Here is a 17,256-nt window from a genome sequence, read left to right as displayed (position 1 = left end):
TCACGAGTAAACGCAGGGCAACCTACCGCGTACGGCAAGTCACCTGGTTCCCCTGGCGCATGGATGTCGACAGCGGGCCTAGCGCGCTGGTCCGATTGACGTCGCGCTTCTCTCCGGCGCTCGATGCGAGTACGAGCGTCTTCTTGCTGTCGTTCGTGAAGAACTTGGCGCTGATCGCGACGAGCTCGTGGATCTGATGACGCGGTGGAGTCGCTGTCGAGATGGATCCGGCGAGTCGGCAATCTTGGCCTTCGGGGCGGAGAGTGCACGGTGGTTGCACCCCCACCGGTCTTGTCGCCACTGGCTCGTCCCTGGCTGACTTGCCGCGGCTGCGACGTGCTCGGCTGCCTTTGAGTGTTGCTATTGGCGAACCCGATGAGACTCTGAATGGTGGCCCTCCAGTCGTCGATCTTGTCTGCTGTTGGAGGGTAGTCCAGGAGCAGTTGAGCGATGCGAGGAGCGGGATATGCTTGGACTTCTAACTATGTTAGAAGGAGCAGTATCCCGTCCAGGCGACCGTGCCTCGCTCGCGCCAGCATGTTGGCGTGCATGCTGGTCCTGAGCACTCCGAGATCCACCAGCTCGATCTTGGTCCAGCAAACGCATGGTACCGTGAGTACCATGACGCTGCCGGTCCCGCTGGTCTTGAGATGGGCGCGGTGCATGTACGGACGCCGAGGTCTTGTAGTGCGCCCGGTCGTTGTGGGAGTCGGCTACGCCGCCGATGGGCCGCGCAACCTTGTCCTTGGACCTGGCAGCACCGTGAGCTCCCTCGTCAACGCCCGTTCTTCCGCCGGCATCTGCCCCATCAGCCGTTTGCTCCGGCGGTGGTGGGTTCGGCGTGGACGGAGCAGCCGCCTCCGAAGCCTTCTTCTTCGGCGGCATGTCGATGAAGATGATGAAGATCTAGCTTGTGTGAACGCCGGATCTGGTTCACACAACCCCGACGCGCCCCTACTTGGCGCGCCAAAGATGTCGGGGGGACTGATCCACCAACACCTATGGGACCAGTGGACCGAGTCCCTTTCGGTTCGGCGGGGGCGAGGGTCGCACGAAGAGCGGATCGAGGCGAAGCACACGAGCGGTTTACCCAGGTTCGGGCCGCACGGATGCGTAAAACCCTACTCCTCCTTTGTGGTTTGTATTGAATTCTTGCTCGGGAGCGCGGAGTGCTATAGTACACCCCAGCAGCTAACGAGACCGAGCGTGAGTGTTCTCTCCCTCTTCCCCTTTTTTTCTACGTTGCGCATGGGCCTCCTTTTATATGCTCAAGGGGTCACCGACAGGTGGAAACGTAGACAAGGGTAAAAATGGAAAGGTGTTGAGGTAGGTACAGCTACCTGCTACAGTGTATCATACCTAACCCTGACGGCAGGGGACAAGGGCATTAAATGCCCGCCTCCCGCCACGTACGCCTGGAAGGGTCCCAGAGCGACACATTGGTGGATGTGCTGGAGCGCGGGCACAGAGTGGTGGCTTGCCGCAGTTGTTGTCTTGTCGCGTCCGGGAGCTTGTCGCTCACCGGGCCTTGCCGGGACGCGTGGCGCGTCGCGGCAAGCTCCTTGAGATGCCTTGGTTGGCCTTCCCGGCAAGCTCCTCTTGCCGGGGTCTTGAGGTGCCTTGGTTGGCCTTCCCGGCAAGCTCCTCTTGCCGGGGTCTTGTCTCCTTGGCTTGGATACTTTGTCCTTGAATGGCTCCAAAGGAACCACGGAGGACCTTGGCGGTCACCCGGCAAGCCTTGCCGCGGGATGCTGCGACTGCCCGTGCACAATTTCGGGATACTAGCTTACCCCTACTCTAGTACACCGACAGTGCGGTCGCCCCTCGGCTAGCGAGGTGGGACTAAACTTGCGCACCGCACCTGCGCCAGCGCACCCCCTTTAGTACCGGTTCGTGGCACCAACCGGTACTAAAGGGGGGCCTTTAGTACCGGTTGGAGCCACCAACCAGTACTAAAGGGGGTGCGGTTCCCGCCGCTTGGCCTGGCCAAAACGGGACTTTAGTACCGGTTGGTGGCTCCAACCGGTACTAAAGGTGCCTTCTATATATACAACACTTACGAAAATTTCATTCTCCCTCTGTTTCTTCCTCTGTTTCCCCATTGAAGCACCGCCCACGTGCCTCGATCGATCAACGCCGTCGCCATCGCCGCCCCCGTCCCCATCGCCGCCCCTGTCCCCGTCGCCACCCTCGTCCCCGTCGCCGCCTCGGGCCCATCCCCGTCGCGCCGCCTCCGCGTCACGCCCTGGCCCGTCGCCGCCCCCGGCCGTCACCCCGCTGTGAGCTCACCCCCTCTAACCCCTCTCCCTCGCCCCCGGTGGCCACCATGGGCGCCGCCCCTCCCCGAGCCCATACACACACAAGCATGATGAACACACACACACACACACATACATATGTATGAATTAATGCATGTATATATTAGTATATACGTATTTTGTATGTTTAATTAGTTTAGATTTTTTAGATTATTATTTTTCACTAGTATATATGTCTGAATGCATGTTAGATGGATATAATTAGTGTTTAATTAGTATGGAATTTTTTTATATAATGTTGTTTTTCAGTTTTTTAATGGATGTATAAAAGTTGTGTTTTCTATTTTTAGTGTTAGATGCTTAATTAGTATGTAATAGCATATAGAATTTTGACATATGCAATGATAGCATAATTAGTGTATATAGAAATGTTAGAAATTTTAGTTATCAAAATCCAATCATTAAAAAAATGTTACTTTTTGTGGGCATATAGCTAGTATTTGTTCTCGACGATGCCCGGCCCGCATCGTCGCCGTCGACCCATCCGCGACGACGTCCGACTAACCCATGTCCGGGACTGGGCTCCGCCGGGCTGGCACTGGGAGGTGCTGCCTGGAGGGGCGCGCCGCTTGATGAGGAACCCGGCCCCGGGTCCCGTCGTCGACCCTGATCTCGTTTGGTGGCATTCGCGTGGGCCAGTTTCGGTGCGGAGGGAGCAGGCCCCGCCGGAGGTGGTACATCACCGTGTCAGGGAGGAGGACGAGCACGTCCATCGCTACGTGGTTGCGTTAGAGGGCAGCAGGTTCTCCAATACCTGGCAGTTTCTTCAGGGATCTCACTTCAGCTATGATCCTGTGAGGGTTCCTTCTCTTTGGGTGTCCACCGCCCGCGCCGCAGGAACCGCGAGTGTCCTAGATTCTTCTGTAGTATTCGATCTTTAATTAGCTACCTAGCCAGTGATGTACTATTCAATATTATATATTATTCAAGACGATGTATTCGAGATTATATCTATTATTCGAGACGATTTATTCGAGATTATATCTATTATTCGAGACGATGTATTCGAGATTATATCTATTATTCAAGACAATGTAATTTGAATACTAAATTGTTTTATATTTCTTTTGACATAGTTAAATAAAAGCTATGGCGGACAATAACGACAGAGAGGGAGAACAGACCATGTTCGATATAATACGTGGGCTAGATGATGATCAGAATGAAGAAGATTATGACGGCTCTGAATTTCTAAACAACACCGGAGAGGGTGATATGATATTCGATCGCGACAACCGAATTGATGAAGTCATGAACTACGATTATGAAAATGACGAAGAACATGTTGATCCTGAAACAACAAAGACCGGCGAGGTATATATATTTATATAAGCAGGCATCTGGTGATCATCACATGTTTTAAGTGAGTTGAAGATATATTAACGAATCGATCTTTCTTCTTTCAGCCATCCGGATCGAGCAAATCTTCAGGCAACAGGACGAAACGAGGCCCGAACAAAAAGTTGAAGGAGGGCGTAAAGTATAATATTGAAGCAATCAGACCTAATGGCGAACCATTAGCGCCTAAGAAGATTGCGGACAAGTTCGTTCGTCAGTGCGGAGTTCTTGTGAAGGACCAACTCCTGATCTCCCTTCAAGAATGGAGAGAGCCAACAAAGCCACTTCCAGATCTTACTTTTGTCGACGACAGACAAAAAAGTCTGTTTTGGGATACTCTCATGGAATATTTCACCCTACCAGATCATTTCACAGAAGCAGATGTGCAGAAAGTCAAGGACGCTTCTCTTAGGAAGATGGCGGTTGCATTCAAGAACCACAAGAATCGTGAATGGGACAAGTACGTCAAGGAAGGAAGGAAGACTCCAGTATTCGAGGGAACACCAGAGAATCAAAGTGCTCATTGGGATGATTTCGTGAAATTCAAGGATTCAGAATTAGCTAAGAAACGGTCGAGAATAAACAAGAAGAATGCCGAAAAAAGGATAAGTTCCATAAGCTGGGGCCAGGTGGCTACGCGGTGGCAATGCCTAAGTGGGATAAGTCTGAGAAAGAGATGGAGGATGCAGGTGTCACTCCGGTTACTAAGAGCTGGCCCCCCAGGTGCAGGACTTGGTTCTATGCGCATGGGGGGAGTTGGACCCAAAGACAGGCAAAGTTTCGACGAAGGCATGTATGAACGGAGCTGACGATAATATACTTGTTGCAATAGAAGAGGCTCGAACGGGGGTGTTCCAGCCCAACAGAGAGAACGACGAGCTTACGCGTGCCCTGGGAAATCCTGAACACCCGGGAAGAACACGAGGCAAGGGCGCTATTCCGTGGTATGAGGGGTTTTTGGACTGGAACGCCGACTACAGATCCCGTGCGAGAAGGAAGATTGCGAAGGAGAAGGAGAGGAAGATGGAGGAGGAGAAGAGGAAGCTGGACTATGAATGCCTTCAAGGCCTAGAATCAGCGCACGCGGACTTGGTAGTCAAATTCCAGCGGCAGTAGGAGCAGATCGACTCACTTAGCCAGCAAAGGGGGTCTCAGCAGCTGCAGCAGCTAGCGGATGATCCAGCATTGGATACCACCGCCCCATCCATGCCGAGAAGCAGCGTGGGTTCCGCCCCGTTTGATGCAATGCTGGATAGATACCCCGTGGATGACATCGGGAGAACACTAACTGCGAGCTACACTTCAAAATTAAGAACATATCCTTGAAGGTGGCGGACGGCGTTGCTTATACAAAGTCCCCCGATGCAACCTTCCATTGCAACCCGATTCCAGCAGGCTATGCTCGTGTCGTGGTTGATGAGGTGGTGGACCAATATTCGGGGCTAGAGCTTGACATTCCTGGAGGTGACGAGGAGCACACACTCGGAGATGCCAAACATCGTATCATCCTATGGAGAAAGGATTGCATCATCTTTCGAAGGCCACCGACACCGCGTCACTCGACTCCTCGTCGAAGTCCGCCACCGAGTCAGCAGACTCCCGCTCCTCCAAGTCCACCAACGCGTGAGGCCACTCCTCCTCCTCCAAGTCCGTCAATGTGTCAGGCCACTCCTCCTCCAAGTCCGACACAGCGTCAGATGTCCACTCCTCCTCCAAGTCCGGCACAACCTCAGGCCACTCCTCCTCCAAGTCCGGCACAGCTTCAGGCCACTCCTCCTCGTCCAACTCAGCCCCGTCAGCCGTCTCCGCCGCCTCAACAATCGCAGAAGAGACACCCCGCAGCTATGGTGCGTAGCAGTACGAGTGGAGGTCATAGTACACGAAGTATAGGCGGAGGCAAGCGATATAAATATGGTCCAAACCTCACTACTCCTCTTCCTGAGAGGGCTTACGACAGGACCGAGGAGCAAACCAATGCCATAGTGCGGGCAGAAGTCGACGCCCATTTTGGACCGAAACCGCCACCGCCGCCAAGGGAGAAAGTGCCTGTGGAAGTAGTTGACCACTTCATTCGTATGGCTCAACCACCAGCTCCTAAGCTTGTTGACACAGACTATGAGTGCCACATCAGGAAGTTACATCGACAACGTCTACAGAAGGAGGCGAGCTTGAGCTCGAGCAAACAACAAGCACCTGTCAAAAAATGCGGGAAAACCGTTGCCCAGCTGGGAGAACAGGCGGCGCAATCGATCCCCCCGCTTGTTGTGCCGCCAACAACACATGACAGTACGCGCGCCCAATATTATTGTGGGCAAACAGTTTACGTTCCCGAGGTGGGCGATGTGGTAATAACCCAGGAGCATATAATGCAAGCTGAAACTCTCAACATCACTGTTGGACAACTCCTCGAGATCGAGGACATGCCTGTGCTTACAGAGGAAATAAAACAGAAATATGCCCGGGGCCAACCTTTGGTCAAGCCAGAAGAGGTCAAGAAGCTCCCAACGAGAATGTATGAATTGCATCAATGGTACATGGACATTACCAAGAGATCCGATCGAGAGTCCCTCATGGTGCAAGTCAAGAAGGATCATTACTACCATCAGAAACCAGTGACCGTTGAGTATTCTGAACTGTTTCAGTTATACAATCAAGATGCACTCGAAAAATCTATCGTCAGTTGCTATTGTCTGTAAGTGATTTCTTTCTGTAATTTAAGTCTCAAGCTAGCTGTAGTGATCCTTTTGATCAATCATTACCTGTAATTATCCTCACTATATTCTTTTCTGTGGTATTATGCAGGATGAAGATGTATGAAATGAGAAAAGGTGGACGCTATGGCATTGGGTTCATTGACCCAAACACCGTTAATGAATACACATGGAAAATAAATAAGCATCATGAAAAGCAGGTAGAGGACAGCATGCTAGAGTACTTGAAGCGCCTCAAATACAATGAAGATATACTACTTCCTTACAACTTCCAGTGAGTCACACTTTCTTGTACTACAAATTCTCTGTTTTTCCCTACTAGCTAGCTACATGTTTTTGCTTACATATGCCTGCTTAATTAAGACATGCAAACGTGTGTGCATGCAGATTTCACTTGATCTTGTGTATCATTAAAGTTGACGCCGGAATAGTTGAAATACTGGACTCTCTACTCAAAGCAAATAGTGACTATAACATCTTGTTTGGGATAGTCAACAGGTAATTTCAATCATTATTAACTATGTATCTCGGCCTATTTAGTTCGTCATTTCATGATATGAACTATTTAATAACCCCTTTATTCATTTTCTTTGTCGGCGGGAAGGGCTTGGGCAAGGTTCATTAGCGTCACGGAAGGCGAATGGAAACGACAGCTGAAATGGTTTCGACCCAAGGTAAGTAATTAAGTAGTACTAGCTAGCTAGCTGCCATCTCTTTAATTATCATGCTTGATTAATTATTATCTGATCAAATTAAATTCTGTTCTCGTAATAAAGGCCCTAAAGCAGGTGTAGGGGACTGATCTGTGTGCATTCTGCGTTTGCGAGAACATTCGCATGATGGCGTCCGAAAGGAGCAGATCTCAAACACAGGAATGGGTACGCTTGTCAGAACACTATTCACAATTTTTACACCATTATCGATATCTAGTCACACAACTAATACACATGCATATTGATCTCCTTCTTAACAGTTCACAAAGGTGCGGGACAAGCTCCTAGAAACGGAGCGCGTAGAAGCACTTCAAGAGGAAATAGCGGGATTTTTGCTCGACCAGGTCATAAATCCGAAGGGAGAATACTATTACCCGCTACCGCCCCCATCGACCAGGTCATGAACCACTTCCAATTGTCATCGTGCTCTGAAGGCAACATGCATATGTAGGAGAAATTGTATATAGCTATACATGTGTGTATGTGTGAATTAATATGGTGGTTTGTGAGACAATGATGATATATATATGATTGATTCTACTAGAAATTCTATTTATATATATATATATATGCATAACATGTACAATGTGTAGTATCGTAAAATACCAGCAAACGAAAAAGAATTAAAATGGAAAACACAAAATTAAATGAAAAAGAAATCATAAAACAAAAAAAACCACAAACATTTTAGTACTGGTTGGTGTTACCAACCGGTAATAAAGGGCTCCCGGCCCCCGGAGCTGGCTCGTGCCACATGGTTGCCCTTTAGCACCTGTTCGTGCTAAACCGGTACTAAAGGGGGGCCATTAGTGCCCACACTTTAGTGTCGGTTATGGAACCGGCACTAAAGGGCCTTACGAACCGGTGCTATTGCCCGGTTCTGCACTAGTGTGTCATCCTAAATGGATTAAAGCCATCTGTTGTTGCAGCCAACCTAAAATTGCGACTGTCATTACCAATCAGACCATCTTTGGTACGTTGTTCATCATGCCACCTCATGTCAGTTGCAGTTTTAGAGGACACAAAATACCTTTGAAGCCTTCTTTTAATAAGAAAATAGCGAATAACCTTTTTAGGAACCCTATTTAACCTTTTCCCATCAGGACTCTTCTTTTCTGATTTCCACCTTGAAGTTTTACACTTTGGACACTGATTCTCCTTATCAAATTCATTTATGAATAATACACAATCATTTTCACACGCATGAATATTAACATACCCAAGCCCAACAGAATTAATTATTTTCTTAGCTTCATTGAAACTTTTGGGAAGTACTGAACCTTTGGGGAATGCATCGCTAAGTAACTCAAGCACCATGTCAAAACTTTTGTCACTCCATCGCCCAAGAAGTTTGATGTGGAGCAATTTGACAACAAAACGCAAATTTGAGAAGTTTTTACACACAGGGTATAGCTCTTTGTTGTCATCATCAACCATCTTCAAATAAGCCTTGGTATCAGCATCAACATGGGGGTTGTTACTGTCCTCATTGTTCTCTTCCAACACCCCCCATCATCTAATCCACAAGCTATGTCTCGCAAGAAATCAGCTAATTCATTATATGTTGATGAAGTCTCTGCTTCTACCCCCTCAATATTTGGGCAAGAGTGGCTAGACTCTCCATGAAACAACCATGTATGATACCCCTCCATGAAACCCGTACATATCAAATCGTCACGTACTTCAGTTGCTACTCTCCATTTAGAGTTCAAACATATCTTGCAAGGACACAAGATTTTGTTTCCATTTGTTGAATTAATAAAATAAAACTCTATAAACTTGTCTACCCCCTGTACATACTCATTTGTGTGCCTACATGTAATTGTTTTTAGATATCAGAACAGTTCATGACATAATTATACCGCTTATGAGTTGGAAAAAAAGAAAATTTGATGTACCTAGGCTGAGACAACCATGTTTTGTCCATGATGCACCCTTAATATCAAATTTTCCAACTAATCTGTATTTGGCCAGTGCGGCAGTGTTAGCTTTCTATTAGTGAAGCTACAATCATTATTCAAGCAATAGTAGAAATACCAAACCATCCTTATTCAAGCAACAGAAAAAACTGCATATGGTTCAAGTTCAGTAATACACAAGCAGACAATAGTATATAGAAGGAAATCACAGGAGGAGCTGATGCTTACCTCACGGAACAGAGTATGGACGGGGATGAGTCTTGTGTAGAAATCGGCAGCAACGACGGCTCGCGTTGGGAGGGGCGCAGCTCGCAGGTCGACCACCGCAAGCTGACAGTGTGCAGAGGCAAAGATGAAGGTCCGGCAGCAGCGGTGACGGGGATTGAGGATGGAGAACTGGTACCAGGGACGAGGGAGGGGGGCACTAAAGGCGGCGGCAGGGGACAAGCGGACGAAGACCGACGGCGCCCAGGACGTTCTGAGGCAGCTGGAAGTCGGGGTGAGTGCCGGCTGGATGTGGGGGGCGCGAGGGCGGTAGATTCGATGTAGGGGTGGAGCTCGGGGGAGGCAGGGCTTTGGGCTGGAGCTCCATGGAGGTTGGGCGTTGGGGTGGCACTTGACGGCGGCTGGGTGTCGAGGTGGTGCTTGACGGTGGCTGGGCGTCGGAGTGGCGCTCGACGGCGGCTGGGCGTCGCGGTGGCGCTCGACGACGGCTGGGAGATGGGATGGAGCTCGACGGCGGCTGGGCGACGGGGTGGAGCTCGACGTCGGCTGGGCGACGGGGTGGAGTGCGAGGATGCGAGGACGGTTGCTGGGGCGTCGGGGTGGAGCGCAAGAACGGCGATGACGGTGGATCGAGCGTGAGGGCGGAGGCGGCAGGCACGAGTAGGGTTATGGAGTTGCGTTTTTTTTATTGAGGTAGGAGCTGGCTAGATTTGGGGATATTTTGAACGGGCACGCCGAAATTTTCGCCTCCTCGCACCTAAATCTCGCGCCAAGTTTGCAACCTCCGGTCGATTGACATGTGTCAACCTACGCCGACACTTAATCCGTGCCCATACACCCTACATACGCCGACACATTTTACGTCGCTAAGTGCGTATCTACACCAACTGATAAACTACCAACCGCCACACATGTGCCGACACATGACCTGTTGTTAAAAAAATGCCAACTAATACGTGGTGGCTTTGTGGTTGCTGACACTTACTGTGTCCGCATTGATTTATCTTCGCTGACACATGATGGGAAGACACAACTTAAAAGATACGCCAACAATTATTTTGTGGACATCAGTAGACCTTTGCCCACAGAATTGTGTCACCTAAGCTCCACCGTGGTGTAGTGGGTGTACCAGGATATGCAATGAATCACGAGTGACAAGTATGAAAGAATTATGAATGGTGGCTTTGCCACAAATACTATGTGAACTACATGATCATGCTAAGCAATATGACAATGATGGATGTGTCATGATGAACTAGATGGTGGAAAGTTGCATGGCAATACATCTCGGAATGGCTATGGAAATGCCATAATAGGTAGGTATGGTGGCTGTTTTGAGGAAGGTATATGGTAGGTGTATGATACCGGCGAAAGTTGCGCGGTATTAGAAAGGCTTGCAAGGGTGGAAGGGTGGGAGTGCGTATAATCCATGGACTCAACATTAGTCATAAAGAACTCATATACTTATTGCAAAAATTTAGAAGTTATCAAAGCAAAGTATTACACGCATGCTCCTAGGGGGATAGATTGGTAGGAAAAGACCATCGCTCGTCCTCGACCGCCACTCATAAGGAAGACAATCAATAAATAAATCATGCTCCGACTTCATCACATAACGGTTCACCATACGTGCATGCTACGGGAATCACAAACTTCAACACAAGTATTCTTTAAATTCACAACTACTCAACTAGCATGACTTTAATATTATCACCTCCACATCTCAAAACAATTATCATGCTTCAATCTTTTCTTAGTATTCAACACACTCAAAAGAAACTTTCACAAATCTTGAATACCAAGCATATTATTATTAAGCAAATTACCATGCTATTAAGAGACTCTCAAATTAATTTAAGTGAAGCATGAGAGATCAATAGTTTCTTGAAAACATATCCACCATCGTGCTCTAAAAGATCTAAGTGAAGCACATAGAGCAAAATTATCTAGCTGAAAAGATATAAGTGAAGCACATAGAGCAAAATTATCTAGCTCCAAAGATACAAGTGAAGCACATAGAGAAAAATTATCTAGATCAAAAGATATAAGTGAAGCACATAGAGCAAAATTATCTATCTCAAAAGATATAAGTGAAGCACATAGAGCAAAATTATCTAGCTCAAAAGATATAAGTGAAGCACATAGAGCAAAATTATCTAGCTCAAAAGATATAAGTGAAGCACATAGAGCATTCTATCAAATTTTAATTCATGTATGGCTCTCTCAAAAGGTGTGTACAGAAAGGATGATTGTGGCATACTAACAAACAAAGACACAAATAATACAAGACGCTCCAAGCAAAACACATATCATGTTGGTGAATAAAAATATAGCTCCAAGTAAATTACCGATGGAAGTGGACAAAAGAGGGGATGCCTTCTGGGGCATCCCCAAGCTTTGACTATTTGGTTTCCTTGAATTATCTTGGGGGTGCCATGGGCATCCCCAAGCTTAGGCTCTTGCCACTCCTTGTTCCACGATCCATCAAAAGAATTCACCCAAAACTTGAAAACTTCACAACACAAAACTCAAAATAGAAAACTCATGAGCTCTGTTAGCGAAAGAAAACAAAAGACCACTTCAAGGTACTGTGATGAACTCATTATTTATTTATATTGGTGTTAAACCTAATGTATTCCAACTTCTCTATGGATTATAAACTATTTTACTAGCCATAGATTCATCAAAATAAGCAAACAACACACGAAAAACAGAATCTGTCAAAAACAGAACAGTCTGTAGTAATCTGTAGCTAGCGCAAGATCTGGAACCTCAAAAATTCTAAAATAAATTGCTGGACGTGAGGAATTTATCTATTAATCATCTCCAAAAAGAATTAACTAAATAGCTATAGCGACCAGACCTCAAACGGTCCAATCTCTGTGCTCCGGTGTCATCCCTGGATCAGTAATGCTGACACCACACAGTACTTGAAGGATTTATAACAGAGTAGCAATCACACACTTATTACATCGAGTGTCTCAATAGAGAACTTATTACAATAAATATGTCTTAAGGCCATCTAATAACGATAACAGCGGAAGGCTTGGAAGATAAGTGAGTCCGTCAACTCCAACGGCATCACTGAGTATAGAACCACGACCTAAAACTCCTTAATCATCGTCTGAAAAGTCTGCAACATTAACGTTGCAGCCTGAAACTGGTCAGCACATGGAATATGCTGGCAATGTAACACATAGAGAGTAATGGAATGAAACAGCTATTCTATATGCATATTTGGCTGGTGGAAAGCTCTATGGTTACAGTTTTGCGTAAAGCCAATTTTTCCCTACTACAAAGGAATAAATTTATTTAACTATCATGGTGGTTGTTAAACATTGATAATGGTTGACAGCATTCTCAATCCCAATTAAGCATCATCATTAAACAAACCCATCAAAATTAATTTTATAGTAACATGTTGAGACTCACATTATAATCCAGGTACTAGATACTCAAGATGTCCATAACCGGGGATACGGCTAACCATGATTAGTTTATACACTCTGCAGAGGTTTGCGCACTTTTCCCCACATGACTCGATCTCCTCCATTGGATTTCTCGCACTACATGGTGTTTGAGAAACTGATGACCGAGACATAGTCTTTCAGAAGCGCTAGCACCTTACGATGGGTAGACCATACCACCTACATCCCCTACATCAGCTAGTCTACCACCGTAAGAGTTCGCACGACTTAGTCAACTATGCTAGAGCCCATAATAGCTTGTGGCTGCACACAGAAGTTTCTAGCATGAATAATCTCATGATACCTTTGAGCCTGGGTGGCGGTCCATAAAGAAAAATAGGCAATCCTGGAATACCCAAGTACCTCAATCCACCCAGATGTGTGTTTGAGTTGCCACCTTAAATAAACCATTAATTAACAATCTCACATCTGTCATGGATACACTCACCCAATCCACGTCTACTAGCATAGCATGGCATAATAAGCAAACGTAGTAGTAACTCCCAAAGGTTTGATAATAAACAGGTAATAGGTACTACCTCAACTACTTCCCAAACCCACAATTTAATTAGATCCCTATCATGCAATGTGTAAGGATTGATCTAATGCAATAAAACTGGGTAGAGGAAAAACATGATCAAAGTGTTACTTGCCTTGCTGATGATCCGGGAAACCCAGCGATCCGAAGTAGCAAGCGGCGCACTCCGGGTACTCTATCACAAACAAACAAGCATGCAATAAGTACTCAACTAATGCACAGGTAAAACTCAAATAAGAGATCTAACCAGAAAGTTCAACTTAAGAACTCTGCTTGGCAAAAGAGTCAAATCGAACGAAGCAACGAAAGACAAAAGGCGAAAGAAACAGGCTTCATTTACTATTTTGGATCTAAGGCAATTTTTAAAGTGGCAAAAACTTGTTTAAGTTGGTTAAACGGAAAGAGGGTTTCAAAACGAAACTCCAAGCACTTGAATAGCCTGATTCCGTTAAACGAGCGAAAAGTTAGACTAAAACAAAAATCGTATCAGAAATCGCGATCAGAAAAATCGCGTATTTAATCCGAGAAAAAGAAAAACGACGAACAGTTTAACAAACGAACGTTCGTTAACTGAATCTAAACGAAGAACGCGTTCGTTAAAACGAACGAACGAGCGAATGCTCGCTAATTAGCCTAAACCGGAAAAAAAACCGATCTAAAGAAAAAAACGAAACTAAAAAAACGAACGAAAACCGGCAAAAACCGAACGAAAACCAGCGGGTCAACCTCGGCGACACGGCGGCGAGACGGGCGGCGGCAGCGGGGTCCATCGGGGTGGCGGCGTCGGGCGCGGCGGCGGCGGCGGAAGGCGGCGGCGGCGGCGCGGGCGCGGGGCTCGAGGCGGGCGGCGGCTAGGGTTTCGGCCCGGGGTGGGCCGGCGGCTTATAAAGGCTGAGGCCTGGAGGAGTCTGGGCCTAGCACGGCCCGTAGGTCGGTTCAGACGTTTTTTTTAAATACTTACGCTCGGAAAAAAAAACAAAAGGAGTACTAAACGGACTCCAAATATCCCTAAATAAATTTTCCCCGGCTTTTAAAATCAAGCCGCACAGGATGAACATTTATTTGGGGCTTAAATGCAATTTTGAAAAACGCGCTTTTTTTCCTAAATTCAAATAAAATAGCAAATAAAACCAAATAAAATCTTATTTGATTTTTTTATTAAATCCTTAATATTTCTTTATTTTGGGAAAGTCATTTTATTCCCGCTCTCATATTTTTGTAATAGAAATAATTGAAGATAAAATAAATAAAACCAAAAGATCCTATTTTCAAAATTTGAGACAACTCAAATATGAAAATAACAAAATCCCCAACTCTCTCCGAGGGTCCTTGAGTTGCGAAAAATTTCTAGAATCAACCAAAATGCAATAAATATGATATAAAATGATGATCTAGTGTATAACATTCCAAATTGAAAATTTGGGATGTTACAAACCTACCCCCTTAAGATGAATCTCGCCCTTGAGATTCGGGTTGGCTAGAAAATAGGTGAGGGTGGTCTTTCAGCAATTCTTCCTCTTGTTCCCAGGTGGCTTCATCCTCCGTGTGGTGGCTCCACTGAACCTTGCAAAACTTGATAACCTTGCTGCGGGTGACTCGACTGGCATACTCTAGAATCTTACCTGGTTTCTCCTCATAGGTCAAATCACTGTCCAACTGAATCGCTTCCAGTGGTACCGTATCTCTCAGCGGTATGTCAGCCATCTCTGCGTGGCACTTCTTCAACTAGGATACATGTAACACGTCGTGAACTCCTGACGATCCTTCGGGCAATTCCAACTTGTAGGCTACTTCTCCCATACGCTCCAAAACATTGTATGGGGCTACAAAACGTGGCGCTAATTTTCCCTTAACTCCAAACCGCTTAACTCCTCGAAGTGGTGATACTTGAAGATAAACTCGGTCTCCGATTTCGTAAACTGTCTCCTTGTGTTTAGAATCTGCATAACTCTTCTGCCTGGATTGAGCTACGTTCAGCCTATCACGAATTAATTTCACTTTCTGTTCAGATTCCTTTATCAGATCTGGTCCAAACAACTGGCGGTCTCCAACTTCATCCCAGGACAATGGGTTCCTGCACCTCCTTCCGTACAAGGCTTCGAAAGGGGCCATCTTCAAACTGGATTGATAGCTGTTGTTGTAAGAGAACTCTGCATATGGAAAATTCTCGTCCCAGCTAGATCCATAGTCTAGCGCACAAGCTCTTAGCATATCCTCCAAAACCTGATTGACTCTCTCAGTCTGTCCATCTGTCTGCGGGTGAAAAGCTGTGCTAAACTCTAGTCTAGTTCCCAAAGTCTCATGCAACTGATTCCAGAACTTTGAGGTAAACTGGGTTCCTCTATCTGATACAATGCTCCTTGGAACTCCATGCAGACATACGATCCTAGTCATGTATATCTTTGCCAACTTTGCACTGGTATAGGTAGTCTTCACTGGAATGAAATGAGCTACCTTTGTCAAACGATCGACCACAACCCATATCGAGTCATAGCCTGAACGTGTTCTGGGAAATCCTATAATAAAATCCATGCCTAGCTTATCCCACTTCCATTCGGGTATCGGCAATGGTTGTAGCAATCCTGCTGGCTTCTGATGCTCTACCTTCACTCTCTGACATACATCACAAACTGCTACATACTCCGCAATATCCTTCTTCATTCCGGTCCACCCGAAAATATCGTTCAAATCCAAATACATCTTGGTATTTCCTGGATGAATCGAATATGGTGAATCATGTGCCTCTTGTAAAATTAACTTCCTGATCTCTGGATCATTTGGCACATAAACACGGTCTTCAAACCATAGGGTATCGCTCTCATCCTCACGAAATCCCTTAGCTTTTCCTTTGCTCGTTTTCTCCTTTATCTCGGCAATCTCCTTATCAGTCTTTTGGGCTTCTCTAATCCTATCCATCAACATAGAATGAATCTCCAATGCTGCTACATAGCCTCTCGTGAATATTTCCAAACATAGCTCTCAAAGATTTTCGGCTAACTCCCTTGGTAAATCTCCCGTCATTAAGGTGTTTATGTGGCTCTTACGGCTCAACGCGTCAGCTACTACGTTAGCCTTTCCAGGGTGATAATGCAATTTCATATCATAATCCTTGATGAGCTCCAACCATCTCGTTTGTCTGAGGTTCAACTCCTTCTGTGTGAGAATATACCTCAAGCTCTTGTGATCCGTGTACACCTCGCAATGGTTTCCAATCAGAAAATGTCTCCAAGTCTTCAGTGCATGCACTATGACTGCTAACTCCAAATCATGCGTAGCATAATTCAACTCATGAGGCTTAAGTTGTCATGAGGCATATGAAACAACTCTTCCTTCCTGCATAAGCACTGCTCCAAGTCCTCGACGTGAAGCGTCACCATACACCTGATAATCCTTGGTATGATACGGTAAAATCAACACTAGTGAGGTAACCAAACATTTCTTCAACTCCTGAAAACTAGCCTCACATTCCTCAGTCCATATGAACTTGGTATCCTTCTTCAACAACTCTGTCATAGGCTTCGCAATCTTTGAGAAATTCTCAATAAACCTCGGGTAGTATCCTGCGAGTCCGAGAAAACTCCGGATCTCTCCAACTATGGTTAGTGCTTCCCACTTGGTCACGGTATCAACTTTAGTGGGATCTACTGCTATACCTTCTCCGGATATAACGTGTACGAGAAATCCAACTTCTTTCAACCAAAACTCACATTTGCTAAACTTGGCATATAACTGATGTTCTCTGAGCTTTCCAAGAACCAAACACAAATGCTCCTCATGCTCCTCTTCATTCTTCGAGTAAACCAGGATATCATCAATGAACACTACGACGAACTTATCCAAGAACTCCATAAACACTTTGTTCATCATGTTCATAAAATATGCAGGTGCGTTAGTCAGACCAAATGACATAATGGTATACTCGTACAACCCATACCTGGTGGTAAAAGTCGTCTTGGGTATATCCTGTTCCCGAATCTTCAACTGGTGGTATCCTGATCGCAGATCGATCTTGGAAAATACCTTAGCT

This window comes from Triticum urartu, chromosome 6A (assembly GCF_056163025.1).
Source record: "Triticum urartu cultivar PI428250 chromosome 6A, HENAU_Tu73, whole genome shotgun sequence".
NCBI lineage: Eukaryota > Viridiplantae > Streptophyta > Magnoliopsida > Poales > Poaceae > Triticum > Triticum urartu.
The sequence above is the reverse complement of the archived record's forward strand: the minus strand, read 5'-3'. Positions refer to the sequence as shown.